Genomic DNA, 11890 nt, shown 5'->3' on the forward strand with positions numbered 1-11890 from the left:
TTTTAAAAACCGATCAAATTTGGTTTGGTTTTAGTTTTAATCAGAAAAAAACCGAACCAAGCCGACTATAGGAGTAGCTATTTCAAATTTATTATTACACCTATATGTATGTATATTATTATATAAAGTTTCAAAAAATTTATGGTAAATGTTAATAGTTTGCACTTTTAATATAGTTCTTTACCTTTACATTCTATTTTGATTGGTAGTTTTCTTTTGTTTTGTGTAAGAATCCATTTCGTGTTAAAAATAACATATTTTTAATTGAGTCCTTAAATTATTCATCACTATTTGATTCAATTATCATCAGTATATTTTGGTAAATAATAGATTTCTCAAAGGGCAATTGATTTGATAGTGTTACATTGAAAATGTGGTCGCCGAATATGTGTTTGGTAGTGTATGTCTTATATTTAAGAAAAAACCGACAAATAACCGAAAAAACCGAAAAACCGACATAAATCGAATCGAGAAAAACCGACTTAATTGGTTTGGTTTGGTTCTAGTATTTGAAAAATCGACTTACTTGGTTTGATTTCTTTTTAGGGAAAAACTGATCCAACCGAACCATGAACACCCCTAATTCAATTCCAAGATTATTGGTTAAGAGAAGGGAAAACATTTTTCGACTTTTCCCCCATTCCCCATCCCCACCAATCCACACCCACCTCACCCTTGCTCCATCCCCACCAACCCCTACCAATCCACACCCACCTCACCCTTTCCCCATCCCCACCAACCCCACCAATCCACCCCCACCCCACCCCACCCTACCTCCACCCCTACCCCCACCCCACCCCGCCCTAAATAAAAATATTATTAGTAGTACTTTCTTTTTATGTTATAGATAGAATATTTTTTTTATTTCAACAAATGAGATTTTTTTTCGCAATATAAAAAAAGTGTTTTTTTCTTTTTCATTTTAACAAAAACAAGTACTTTCTCTTTTTCATTTTAACAAAAAAAAAAGTACTTTCTTTTTATGATATAGAAAAAATATTTTCTTTCATTTCGACAAAATGATGTAGTAAAAAGTATTTTCTTTCATTTCAACAAAAGGAATATTTTCTTTTCATGATGTAGAAAAGTATTTTCTTTCATTTCAACAAAATGAGTATTTTCTTTCCATGATGTAGAAAAGGTATTTTCTTTCATTTCAACAAAATGAGTACTTTATTTTCATGATGTAGAAAAGTATTTTCTTTCCATGATGTAGAAAAAATATTTTCTTTCATTTCAACAAAATGAGTACTTTATTTTTATGTTGTAGAAATAAATACTTTCTTTTTAACAAAAAAAAAAGAGTTTTTTTTAGTTATGGAGCACAAATTTCAACTTTATTTTTGCGTAAAAAAAGTAAAGCAACACTTTAGTTCCTCTGAGTTTGTATGAATTTAGAGTCATAAAAATGTTGGGTATTTAGGAGGGGGGGGAAGAGGGGGAGGAGAGTAGCATAAAAAATTATTTTCAACTCTCTAACCATACACTAAAAAATATTTTACGAAAAAAAAATTCACTCACCAATCAAACAAGAAAAAATAAGTGATAAAAACACTCATTTTCTAGGAAAATATTTTCCTTCCTACCAAACACACCTTTAGTGTTATTTTTTTCCCTCAGCTTTAGCTAAGCAGGGACTTTTCTAAATATGATACGTCAAAATTTCAAACTTGAAGCCTTGCTGGAGAAACATTTTCCTACTTGTCCACAGTTTTACAGACACAAGTAAAAAAATTAAGGAAGATAACAATTAGGGGGGGGGGGGAGGGAGCGAGGATCCTTAATAAATTATTGACCACACAAATAGAAGAAAAGAGTAAATTATAGACCTTTTTTTTTTTACTTCCTCACTGGGAATGTTCTGTGTTCGATATTCGCAAGGGCCTCTTTAGGGGTAGCAATCGGCAGTGCGGATATAAGCGGGTCAAAAATGGATAATTTAAAAAATGAATAAATTATTCGACCTGATCTTTATTTGAGACGAATAAAAAACGGGTTATCCAACGGATAATATGAATATCCATATTATCCATGGCTTCTTGAATATGATCACTTATGGGAGAAGAATTCTCAATTTGAGGCTTTACAAATATAAAAGTTAAACACATTGGTTATCCATTTGGTTAATCATTTTTTAAGTGGATAATATAGTTCTTATCCATATTGGACTCGTTTTTAAAAAATTTATTATCCAACCAATTTTTTAATGAATAATATAGGTGGATGAATATTTTTTTAAACCATTTTGCCACCTCTAGGCCTGTTCAATCTAGATTGTGCTGCATATGACTTATAAAGGGAGAAATAATCATTTTCAATTTATTTTTTTTCATTTTCATCGCTTGAACCGGTAGAAGGAATCCTATCCAAGATTTTGACTTAAATATAACTTTGTTGGTCTATATATTACATGGCTTTTAATTAGGTAGCTATGTTTAAATTTTCAAACATGTCTAAGAAGAGTTCCAAATTTAAATTTGGTCTTTTTGGACTCAAAAGATCAAAATAAGTGAAAACAATTAAGTGACCAAACTATATAAAACGCGGTTTTAAAATGCGCTTTACTTTAATGTCTGTTTTGGACGTTAAGGTAAAGGGCGTTTTATATAAAACGCTTTTATAAAATACGCTTTACCCGAAGCTGATTAGACTTTTATATAAAGTGTGGTTTAATAAAGCGCTATATATAAAACGCCTTAATAAACCACGCTTTTCATCTTCAAATACCCATCCCCTTCCCTTCCCCCACGTTCAAACAGAAGCTCCCCCCCCTAATTTTTAAATCGTTCCAGCGGTCCCCCCTCCCCCCCCAAATTAACGACCCAAAAACACACTAGTGGACCCCACTCGTCCCACAAAAAGTAAAGAGTGTTGTTCCCACATCCTAGCTAAGGCCTTCTCTCGTTGTGGTTGCTCGTTTCGGACTAAAATCTTTAATTCTTCAACTTTCGTGCCCTTTTAGGGTAGTAATATCGTGTTCTATGTTGTTTTGTATTTTTTTTTGCGATTAAACTGACATGTTATTTTTATCCGGACTTAAATATTAGTGTGCTAAAAAAATGTAAAAATTTAAAAAACATTATTATTTGTTTTACTTTTTGCTGTTATATGTATTTTCGTGAATGTTTTGTGATTAAATGTATTTGTTATTTTTATCTAGTTTATATTATTTATTTGTTTAAAGACTAATAATATCGTGCCCTTTTAGGGTAGTAAAATATAGTGTCTTTTAGCATAGTAAAATGTGGTGCCTTTTAGCGTAATATCCATGTAGTTTAAGTATCTCTTATACTCAAAAATATGTCAAGATAATTGATAGATCAAATACAAACTCTGTCCAATTATAGTCAACCGTCATAAGAAAATAATATGAGAAAAGAACAATATTTTTTGGATATCTTGGTGCTACTGGGCTGCAAATATTGAGCCTCGAACCCATATGTGAATATTTAATAATTAAATATTGTATAAATATAAAAATTATTTATTTAATTTACAAACAAACATATAAAATTATAAAACTAACATATAAAATAATAAAACTAACATATACAAGAATTTAGGATATCTTGGTGTTGTTGTGCCTCGAATATCGAGTTTGGAACCCCTATGTGAATATTTAATAAATAAATATTGTATAATTATAAAACTTAATCATTTAATTTACAAAATAACATATAAATTATAAAACTAACATGTAAAATAATAAAACTAACACATACAAGAATTCAGGATATCTTGGTGCTGCTGGACCTCAAATATCGAGCATGGAACCCCTATGTGAATACTTAATAAGTAAATATTGTATAATTATAAAAATGAATTATTTAATTTACAAACAAACATATAAAATTATAAAACTAACATGTAATTAATGTTGTACATGTTAGCTTAATTTACAGTAGACGACATGGAGGTGCCGCCTATTCATCTCGGACCTTCCAGCGATGAGCTATTCTCGTTACAGGGCGATCATAAGTCCGCCCACATATGGGAGGGAGAGCTACTAGCCCAGACTCTCCGCATCAGGAGAGTGGACGACGTGTGAGATTTTTTGAAGGGTAAAGTTCTCTATCCCCGTGTATTCAAACGCCTGCAGGATACAAGCTTCTACAGGATTTTGGAGATCAGGCGGCTGCAGCTCGATTGGTCTTTGGTCACGGCCCTGATAGAGCGGTCGCGAACTGAGACGTACACATTCCACTTGCCCATTGGAGAGGCCACCATCACACTGCAGGACGTGGAGGTTATATATGGGTTGCCCGTTGATGGACACCCCGTTGCTCTGCCGTAGGGCATGAGAGAGATGAAAGGTGCGCAGTACCTGGACATGCTATATCAGCTCACTAGTTTCCGGCCCTACAGGATAAGAATGCACTGGCTGGGGACAGTCATTTTCCATTGACGACTATTCGAGAGTATTTGGAGATATTGCATGATGACATCGATGGCGATACACCAGATTATCATGTTCACCGGTATACGAGGTTGTTGCTACTCCTTATGTTTGGAGGAGTCTTGTTCCCGAACACTTTGAGGAACCTAGTCAGCTTAAGATTTCTTCATCATCTTGAGCGACTAGATGATTTACCCCACTAGATCTAGGGTGTTGTTGTTCTCACCTACTTGTACAAGCAGATGTGATGGGCGAGCATGGGCACCCAGCGTGACGTTGCTGAATTTTTTGCCGCTACTACAGGTGACAACATATTCGAATACTCTATTCATTTTAACATACCTAGTAAAATATATCTTAAATTTTACGTCAATTTTTTATGTTAGGTTTGGGTTTGCGAGCGGTTCCTGCAGTTGCCGCCGCCTCTACCACTATTAGCTCCGGATGTATCATCTCCGTTTCTCCTTCTAGCTAGAAGGTGGGTTCTCCGACGGGGATATACGCGTGAGTACGAGGCTTGGCATAATCTCCCCTTGTGCAGGGATATCTTCGATTTGATGGAGGGCGCACATGTAAATGTATACCTAAGTTTACTTGGCATAGCTTCACATGTGTTGCGTATACTCACGTTTTCTGTTGTTACTTAATAGTTCATCTGAACGCCATACAGCGACGCGCTGATAGCTGGCCTTTTCGCTTATTGCTCGAGTGACCGACTTATGTAGGGCTCTTCCGTCCCGTTGATGTACCTTGATATTATGGAGCATCATGCCACCGAGCGGGTACTTCGCCAGTTTGGCCGTCCGCAACTTGTACCGATACCGCCCACCTGGCAGACCACACATTTATAGCGGGATGATCGTTTCAGGGTGGACCAGGCATATGTGGCATGGCTAAAGGAGCAGATCGATACTTGGGACCGGCGATTTGACCTTATTCTGCCCCCCTCCCCCTTTACCGAGTCAGCCGGATACTGAGCATGATTATATGGGCTGGTACCGCAGCGTTACTCGAATTTTCATCGTGAATCCCATTCATCGAGCTGGCGGTCGGTATGTACCATACGCCGGGAAGCACGAGGCACTAGTATGTCATTTGGTATTCTTACTTCTAACTGTAACCTAGCGTTCCATAATTTATATTTTACACGCTATGCATGCTATTGGCCTACATTTATTCCACCAGTTGGGACTGCAGATGCAGCAACATGTCAGTGAGGGAGCGGCCATTTTGCACGAGTATGGCCTGTAGGTTATAGAGCTAGCTGCCCGGACACTACAGCAAGCCAGCGAGGATGAGCTCTTAGTACACGACCCTGCTTATGTGGCGCCAGAGCAGTACCATAGAGGTAAGGTTGTCCCACGAGGTAGGGGACAACGAGGCAGGGCTATCCCACGGGGTCGTGGGGGCCGGCAAGGAGGTGGTTCCCAGCAAGGGAGCGTTGAGGCACATGTTAAGGATGTTGGAGCTAATCAACCGGGTGACCTCCATGAGCCAGACGAGCATCGCATCAGCATGCCGTCATTCAGCCTTCAGCTGCCGCTCACTCCAGGGACTTCGCAGGTGACCCCGTCAGATCCATTGTTAATCACGGGCACGAGCATTACCGGAGAGGATTGGGATCTGTACTTTCCATGCCCATCGACCGATGCTGAGGATCGGCCGACCTGAGATGTGGATAGTAGGCGCCGGCTGAGTTATGGTTCATCATCGAGGGGTGTTGGGGATCTTTCACAGGCGCAGGTATGTTTGTATTACTATTAAATTTAAATTTATTTTTATCTCATTGACTTGCCATAAATAACTTTATAATTTTCTTATTAAGGCTTTATCCACGCTCGTCACAAAGGCCACTTTGTGCGATGCTGACATGGATGCGGTGGATGCTTATATTCAGGAGCCCGACAAGACTATGGTAAGACAATTTAAATTTTTTTGACTTAACACATACATTACTAATATATATTTTCATATACTGAGTTGACTTATTCTTATGTAGGTTTCTGGTGGACTAACGACCCCTTCTACCGATCCTGCCAGCACTACTAATGGTCGTGCTGCAGTGCATCCTGCGATAAAGAGGCAACGTGATAAGGATGATCCTGATAGCATAGCCGGGTGGGCTGGGATACGCCTCAAGCCAGCGACTGCATTGAAGCACACAGGCTGTGGGACACATTGATTTTTTTTTATGTAATAATAACAACAATTTTTTATGTTTATATTATATGCGCATTATGTTTTTGTTTCCCTGATTCTTCTTTATTTTAATACTACAACACAAACACAAACATAGAAACTTAACATAATTTAAATTCAGTACAAATAATGAAAACACATGACACAAAAAACATAAAGATAAAGTACTACACCCAACACATACATGTCATTGTTTAGTCATGACCGCCTAGTATTCTTTGCTCCAACCACTTAAATTTCTTTTCCAGCTTATTTTTTTCTTCTTCCGCCTCTTTTAGTTTTTCCTTCAACTCTACAATTTCTCGTTTCATTCCAATCTCATCACGTTCGTATATTTTGTTCATATCACGATAATACTGCAAAGATTGTTTGTAGCATTCCTGCTTACAGGGTTCATCAAGTCATACCTCAAAATTGTAATAATTTTCGTTGTTGCCTCTAAACCTGTTTATACACATCCAATATCTGCGCCCAACATGAACATCATCCCAACAGTCCGACACCATACATCGTTTGCCACAATAGCACATTGGTACATAAATGCATTCAGACATTTGTTAATGAAAAAAAACCTGCTTTATGGAAAGTGTTGCTATTTGTTTTGGTTAAGCGCAGATAATAACTAAAATTCGCTAGTTATTTATAGGCAAGGCAACACACATAACGTGGTATGTAATCGCGCTATGCTTCACGTGCTAATGATTCTCTACGGTACAATACAGTTTTTCCAAGCGAGCAGCTTTTGCAGAACGACAACTTTATCAGCTCGACAAGACAATACACATAACGTGGTATGTAACCGCGATATACTTCGCGTGCTAATGATTCTTTACGATGCAATACAGCTTTTCCAAAAGACAGCTTTTGCAAAACGACAGCTTTATCAGGCCGACAAGACAATACACATAACGTGCTATGTAACCGCGCTATGCTTCACGTGCTAATTGTCACACCTCCTTTTTCCAGCCCCGCGAGGGTACAAGGAGTTTCTTCCAATTAAAGGACAATCGAAACGGGATTTGTTTGTTTATTTCAGAGTCGCCACTTGGGAGATTTAGGAAGTCCCAAGTCACCAATTTTAATCCCGAATCGAGGAAAAGAATGACTCCATATTACAGTCTGCGTACCAGAAATCCGGATAAGGAATTCTGTTAACCCGGGAGAAGGTGTTAGGCATTCCCGAGTTCCGTGGTTCTAGCATGGTCGCTCAACTGTTATATTCGGCTTGATTATCTGATTTTATACAAATATGAACTTATGTGCAAATTTTATCTTTTTACCGCTTTCATAATTGTTATTATTATTTTTACAAGAATGTGAACATTGTTTAAAACATGTCTTTGGATTACGTCACATGAAATGCACCCGCAATCCGGAACACATTTTTTATTCAATGTTTTGGGATTTGAATTTGGGTTGCATGAAATACGCACCCGAGTTTAAGAAGATAACATTATTAAATACGCGCCTAAAGCGACTAGCGTATCATTATTTTGGGTAGGGCCGTGAAATTTGCTAAACGGCTCCTCCCGAATTCTAAGCAATTAAATGTACATTTATTGAGGGCCCCGCAATCTATACATTTTATTAAGCGAGGCTCATCTCATTTATTTTAAATGAACAAATCTTAAAGCGACTACATTTTTCTATAAAAATTAGTCTCTAAAATAAAGAAAGAAAATCCTAATTAATTACTAGCTTGTTTTTTTTTTTAAGAAAACATGGCATGCTAATTGCTAGATTAATACAAATATTGATGAAAAAGGAATTTTACTCAAAATTTCGAAATTGTAAATAAAATAAAAATTCGACAACTAATATCCAAAAGAATCAAATACAACTCAGCATTGTTATAGAAAAATTATTGAGATTAATTATTTACAACCATTTGAAACTAGATTTTAACCATAATTACTAAAGCTTATTAGAAAGTTTATTAAACTTAAACGTTCTTCTAATCTTGCTTGAACTCAAATCATGCCTTAATGCCTAATTTACGAAATTTAATTTAAATTCATGCCTTGGCTAAATTTAACTACTTATTCATGATTAACCTACTGTTGATAATCTTGAAACCTTCATAACTAGTGAATTAACCCGTTTTGCCAAACCGATTCATTAAAGACTAACTTATGTTATTTTTTCTTATTCCAATTATTATTTAGTAATACATGAAATAGCTTAAATACAATCAACAAAAGGAACAAAGAAAAACGAAATTAAAACTTCAAAATTTCATTCTTCATATGTATTCATGCTTCCACATTATTAGCTTGCAATAGCTAGTATTACAGTCGTGTACCTGGTATTGGAAACAAAAGAAGATGAGAATCAGCAGCAGTAATAACAATACAGCACAGCAACAACAGTCCAGCAACAGTAACAACCCAGGAACCGAGTTTGCAAACCGGTGGAGTAGTAATCCCAAAACCAAAAGCTTCAAGCTTCGATGAAACAACAACAATTAATGCTGATTTCAAACAATGAAAGAAAGCAGAAGATTTTTTTAGTTTTTTTTTATTTGAAAGTTTAAATATTTTTCGGAATTTTTCTTTCTCTCTTAAATATTCAGCTCTTTTTTTATCTCTCTTATCCTCTCTATTCTTCTCTGTCCGTTCTTTTTCTTGTTTTTTCCCAAAATCTGATTCCAGACCTCTTATTTGTATCCCCAACCCTTTAATCAATTAAAATCAATCACTTTCTCCTACCAAACCCATTATTTTCCCACTCATCCCCACTACATTAAACTAATATATCAAACCAACCCATTACATTTTGTCACTCATGCCTACCATAAACAATTACCATATTCCCCTCCACTACATTTTGTCTTGTCCCCCATTTATATTAAACAACTATATCACTCACACCCCATTATATTTTGTCCCTCATGCTTAACATAAAGAATTATTCAAAAATGTTCAATTACCAAACTACCCCTCAGACCTTATTGCAATTACCAATTTACCCCTAAACGTACTGTAATTTACCAAACTACCCCCATCAGCTCTAACCAATCAATTAATCAAACTTAACCAAAATATAGCCAATATGACCAATTTCTACACAAATTCAAACAACAAATCACATGAACATGATTTCTGAACCAATTCAACAACAATATCACATGAATACAAATTGAACAACAAAGAACAACTAACATTTGATTGAACAATATTTTTAGCAACAAACAAACCTACTTTCAGATTCAACAACAACAACAACAAACAAGTATATTCAGATTTCTAAATTCAATAATCATTTGAACTTAAAATCAACTCTAACAACATTACAACCAACAATTCCTATATTAAACTTAAACAAGATTATGAGACAAACTCAAGAAATAATCATAAATGATAAACAATAAACAAGAAAAATCAAACTTATACTAATTTCGGATTCAAAAACAATCAAGCAAAGTATGGACATAAATGAAAAGATTCAACAACATATTCAAATTCGAATTAAACTTGTATTAGGTTTAAACAAGACAAATAAACTTATTCAAATCACTAAACTTCAAATAATCAATTGATCTTTTAAAATTAAATCCAACAAAATTATAACAAAGATACATGATTCCAAAAAAATTTAAACATAACTTCACATTAAATCACTGAATTAAAACGAACTTCAAATAAAGATGAACATGAATTAAATCTATTTTTAAACAACAAAACATGACGTATTCAAACGATTAAACCAACATATTTCCCTATTACAACTAAATTCTTTTAGACAAATAACAAGATCGACGAAGAAACAATTATGAACTTAAACTTGAATTTTAACAATATTAACAATTTCTGAAAAATACATAAAACACATGAAACAAATTGAAGAGACAATTAATTAAACTTCAATTTATATCTAACCAACATTAAACTAACAACTTTTACCTAAACAATAAATAAGAACAATGAAACAAACTGAAAAATTCACAAAATAATGAATAAAACAAACATTTATCGATTTTAGATTTGAGAATATCAAAAATAAAATACGGAGGAACTCAAAATCCAACTAACTAGGAATGACCAATGACGAACGGAAATGGAAAACTCAGACAGAAAACTCGACGTACCGGACCTCGACTCAACGAAAAACCCTCGAACTTTGACGAAACGAAGAAGATGAAGCACCAGCAGAAGCAGAAACGTGAAGCCGAAGCAGCTGGTCGACGCAGCTGTGCATGCTCATCCATGGCGGACCACGGCAGTGTGGTCGACGGACTGCTGCGCGTCGGGCTGTGGTGAAGCAGCTGGTCGTTTAGGCGACGACACAGGCGGCCATGGGAGGTGAGATTGAACAACAGAAGTAGCAGCAGCTGGAGAAGAAAGGTAGCAGCCATGGACGACGAAGACGCAGCTGTGGCATCGATGGATGCACTAGCCATGGCAGCCATGGATGATGATTGACGACGAAGACGCAGCAGTGGCGAACATGGTGCTGACAAAACAGGAAATGACGATGGCGAACTGCTTGGACGTGAGGATGGAGGGGCAGCCATTGATGGGTTTGTTTGGAGCTTGAAGATGGTGAAGGAGAAGAGAGAAAGAGAAGGGGGGGGGGCGGATGAGTTTAGGTTTTTTAGGGTTTTCTTTTTTTTTGTTTTGTTTTGTTTTGTTTTTGAAATGCAAGATAAGGGGTGTTGGGTTATGGATTGGGTCGACCCGGTTTGAAATGGACCGGGTCGTGGGAAGGTTGGACAATTTTTTGGGCCTGGGGTTGAAATTTGAAGAAGTGGCCCAATCCGATTTTTCTTTATTTTTTGCTCTCTTTTCTTCTTTTATTTTTTTAAAACTAAATTCTAAAAATGCTTAAATTATTATTAAGAACTAAATTAAGTTATAAAAGCGCAAATTAACTCCCAATAACAATTAACGCACAATTAAGTAATAATTAAGCATAAAATTGTATATTTGGACATTAAATGCTAAAAATGCAAAAGATGCCTATTTTTGTAATTTTTAATTTTTGTAAAACAACTTAATTACTAACAATTGTAGAATTAAATCCTACATGCAAAATGCGACATATTTTTGTATTTTTATTAATTTAACAAATAAACATGCACAGACAAATACAAATAATTATTCAAAAATATCACAAAATTGCACACCAAGGAAAATCATTTTATTTTTTGAATTTTTGGGAGTAATTCTCATATAGGGCAAAAATCACGTGCTTACAGCTGCCCCTCTTTGCCCGAAGACACGAAGGGTTTTCGTGCAAAGATAAAGCGAGCGATTTTTGCCCATCCGAGTACTCCGTGTGAAGCATTTTTTGAAA

The sequence above is a fragment of the Nicotiana sylvestris genome, chromosome 12 (assembly GCF_000393655.2).
Source record: "Nicotiana sylvestris chromosome 12, ASM39365v2, whole genome shotgun sequence".
Taxonomy (NCBI): Eukaryota; Viridiplantae; Streptophyta; class Magnoliopsida; order Solanales; family Solanaceae; genus Nicotiana; species Nicotiana sylvestris.